Source organism: Quercus robur, chromosome 2, assembly GCF_932294415.1.
Source record: "Quercus robur chromosome 2, dhQueRobu3.1, whole genome shotgun sequence".
NCBI classification, from domain to species: domain Eukaryota; kingdom Viridiplantae; phylum Streptophyta; class Magnoliopsida; order Fagales; family Fagaceae; genus Quercus; species Quercus robur.
Window position 1 is genome coordinate 3459481 of NC_065535.1, and position 4474 is coordinate 3463954.

The following is a 4474-nucleotide window of genomic DNA, read 5'->3' on the forward strand; positions in this document are numbered from 1 at the left end:
TCTGCGTTTTCTGGGTTCTGGTTCTTTTTTTTTTTTTTTTTTTCTTCTGTTGTGAGTTGTGACGCTGGGTTTTTTTTTTTAATATGGGTTTTTGCTCCGATGGGATTTTGGTGGGCAGTGGTGGCGTGGTGGGCATGGTGGAGGCGCAGTGGTGGTGACTGGGCATTGGAGGCCCGGTGATAGAGGTTGAGGGAAGGTGGAGGGGAAACTTGGGAAAAAAACAAAAAAGAAAAAAATATATTTTATTGTGTAGAAATATTATTTTAATAAGTAGAATAGAAAAATAAAAGTTGGAATGTTGGAGGTATTGTAAAATGGTATGGTATAATTGATAAAGTAGCTTTTTGGGATGGTAAAATAAGATGAGATATAAAAACCGGCTGCGGATGCTCTAAGGAAGTCACGGAATTCCATATAGCATTGACTTAAAGTCAGTGGTATTTCAGTCAAGACTGGCAACTAGTTTCTGTCCTCGCCATACTGTACGTAAAAAAAAAAAAAAAAATCAAAGAAATGAGTCCTTTAATTTATTTATTTTTGAACATAAGAGTCTTGCTTTTAAGTTCACTCATTCTCCGCTTGATTTTAAGTTCACTCATTCTGATCTTTAAAGCCAATCACATTTATATATAGTGTCACTATTTTTATTTTTCACAATTTACACTCTCATGTCAATGTTGTTTTTAAAGAAGTTGTGAAATAGAGAAATACATCTTTGTTTCCCAAACCCATCCCTTGTTTTCGCTTTCATAAAGTTCATGGCTACTACCGTTTTATTCCTCCTCTCTTTTGCATTATTTGCTCCATTCTCATCTTCCAACACCGGAAGCTATGAGTAAAGGAGCATCTCTTTCCGTTGAGAATCCAGAAGTTTTGATATCACCAAATGGTGTTTTCTCAGCCGGCTTTTACTCTATCGGTGATAATGCCTTTTGCTTTGCCATATGGTTCAGCAACTACCGACCCATGTTGATTCACACCCCAACACCATAGTTTGGATGTCAAACCGTGACCAGCCAGTTAATGGAAAACGCTCAAAGCTCTCTCTCCTCAAAAATAGCAATCTAATCTTAACTGATGCTGGTAAGTTCACCGTTTGGGCCACAAACACTTTCTCACTCTCCTTTGTACAATTATTTCTCTTCAGCACTGGAAATCTTGTTCTATGTAATATGGAAGGTGTTATTTTGTGGGAAAGCTTTGATTTCTCCACAAATACCCTTCTTCCTCACCAACTACTCACTAGAAACACAAAACTTGTCTCCTCAAGAAGCCAAACCAACTATTCCTATGGTTTTTATGAACTGATCTTTGACAACGATAACCTTCTGCGCCTTCTTTTTAATGATCCTGATGTTTCAAGTACTTTCTGGCCTGATCCATGGCTTGTAAGTTGGGAGGCTGGAAGGACCTCCTATAACAATAGTAGAATTGCTGTCTTTAATTCCATGGGGAACTTTAGTTCATCCGATGATTTAACTTTTAAGTGAGCCGACACTTGGTTACGATGGCAATATTTGGTTGTAGAGTTGGGAAGAGGAGAAGCGGACTTGGGTTGTTTCATGGCAAGCCATGTGCATGATTCATGGTGCTTGTGGGGCCAATAGTTTGTGCAATTATGTAATTGGTTCTAACAGGAAATGTTCTTGCCTTCCGGGGTACAAGATGATGACTGGGGTTATGGGTGTGAACCTGAATTTGATCTCTCTTGCAACAAAAATGAGTCTATTTTTCAGTTGCTATCCACTGTTGAATTCTATGGGTATGATTTTGGGTTCTGCCCCAATTACACCTTTGATCAATGTACGAATTTATGTTTGGAAGCGTTCAATTGCAAAGCATTCCAATACACCTATCACGAGGATACTGGTTCTTCGAATTGTTACCCTAAGACATTATTGCTGAATGGATATTGTTCTTCAGATTTCAAAGGAGACATCTATTTGAAACTACCAAAGAACAAATACAATTCATACATCAATCATGCAGAAGAATACAGTCTAGTTTGCTCAAATGAAGGTACGATAAAGTTGGCTAAAATATATGTAAAAAGCCGTGTAAATGGGACAGTGAAATTCATGCTCTGGTTTGCTTGTGGAGTGGGAGGACTTGAAGTCTTATGTATCTTTGTGGTGTGCTGTCTTTCGATCAGAACCCAGAAAAGTTTAGGTGCGGACAAGCAAGGCTCTATTATTGCTGCCACAGGGATTCAAAATATTTACCTATGTTGAGCTAAAAAGGGCCAGAAAGGTGTTTTACTGTAGAGATTGGAAGAGGTGCGTGCGGAGCTGTATACAAAGGGGTATTGTTTGATAAGCGAGTTGTAGCAATCAAGTGTCTCAATGAAGCCAACCAAGGAGAAGGTGAATTTTTAGCCGAAGTAACATCATTGGAAGGATTAACCACATGAACTTAATAGAGATGTGAGGTTATTGAGCTGACGGAAAGCATCGGCTTCTGGTGTACGAGTACATGCAGCATAGTTCTTTAGCAGAAAACCTCTTGGCCGGCACACTTGACTGGGAGAAAATGTTTGAAATTGCTCAAGGCACTGCAAAAGGCTTAGCTTATTTTCATGAGAATTGCTTGGAGTGTGTTTTACACTGTGATGTACGTAAAACCTCAAAACATACTTCTAGATTCTAATTATCATCCAAGGGTAGTAGATTTTGGTTTGTCTAAGTTACAAAATAGAGGTGTCATTTCTAATTCAACATTCTCAAAGATAAGAGGAACTCGAGGTTACATGGCTCCAGAGTGAATTTGGTCCAATAAGGAGTTTCCATGATATAAATGAAGGTGTGGAGATAGAGCACGAAAGATTGGTTACATGGGTTAGGGAGAAAAAGAATGGAGAGGTTGCAAATTGGATTGTAGATATCATAGACCCCACAGTGGAAGACAGATATGACATGGTTAAGATGAAAATTTTGGTTGAAATGGCTTTGCAGTGTGTAGAGGAAGACAAAGATGCAAGACCCAACATGAGCCAAGTAGTTGAGATGCTTCTTTACTCTAAAAATGATCATCACTAGCTAACATGGCATGTCCTTCTCATATTATGCTTAGTTTTGATTTTCTCATTTTATAGCGTAATTGGCACTATGATATCCCTCCCACTTATTTAAATGTTTTAAAATTAAAATGGGAAAGAGGAGAGAAATTATTTAAAATCATCATTGTTATTGATACTGTTCCGTTCTAGCCGGAATGGCCGGAATTTTTCATATTGCCCCACGTTCCACCTCGGGTTAGATTTCAGGCCGTTTCAGGCCATTCCGGACAATTTCAGCCGAGATGTAAATTCTGGCCGGTACAAGATTTGGCCTGTTATTAAAAAAAAAAAAAAATAATAATAATAGTAAAGGTCCAAATGACGCCGGCCTGCCGTTTGCTTGAATGAACCCAGCGTCCTTGCCCACTTCTTCATCTTCTTCTTTCTTCTTTATCTTCTTCTCCGTTTTGTATCCACTGGTTAGTGGGACTGGTCTTTTGTTCTTTTATTTTCTATTGTCTTGACTCTTGAGTGTCCTGGTGTCTTCTAGAGTCTAGTTCTATTCTATCCTCTTTTATTGATTTCAAATTTCAACTTTTCTAAGCCCAGCACATGAGTAACTTTGGAAATGACAAAAAAAGTTAAAAAAAAAAATCCAAAAGCAAATGTCAGTTAGAGGTATTATTTTTATTTTCCTCATTGTGTACAATGGTTTATAACTTTATATTAATATTAATTTATTTTTTTTTAAAAATATTATTCTTAGAAAAATGTTATATTAATAACATTTTCACAATACTTACACAATAAATTGTAAGTAATAGGTTGATATTAGCTATTATTGGTAAACAAAGAAGTAATTTTAATTCTAGGTTTAAATTAAAACTAATAGCAATTAGACACTTATGATTTGTTATGAAAATATTGTGAACTTAGCATTTATTTTATTATTATAGTTTTAAGATTCACATGTTAAGAAATTTTTTGCTTTGACTTTTACATTTATTTTATTTTTTAGGATGATCCAAAATGTGAATTTTATTTGCTGACAATTATATATAAATATTTTTTAATTTTACTTTATTTAATTTAAAAAATAATTAAATTCATTTTTTTATATAATAGTAACACTTATTTAAATTGAAACTTTTATGTTGTATACATGTGTGTTCATATATATATATATATATATATATATATATATTTAGGAACCTCGAAATATCCTGAAACAGTACGTCGAAATAGGCTGATACCAAAATATTTCGTTTCACTAGACAAACCGAAACGGAATCCAAAATGGGATCCGAAACGGAATTAATAACATTGAAAATTATATAAATTAGCAATGATATTCCTCTTTTATTCAATTTAAAGAATTAAATATAAATTAAAATCATAATGCCAATATTGATAATATAATATTTTTTTAAAATATAAGTGGAAGCCCTCCCTCTTCTCTACTTCCAAATCTCCTAACCC

The 4474-nt window shown here is 35.2% G+C and overlaps 1 pseudogene; it reads left to right on the plus strand.

Annotated features, from left to right (window-relative positions):
• Positions 1 to 831: 831 nt before the first annotated feature.
• Positions 832 to 3035, plus strand: LOC126716189 (putative receptor protein kinase ZmPK1; annotated as a pseudogene).
• Positions 3036 to 4474: the final 1439 nt, after the last annotated feature.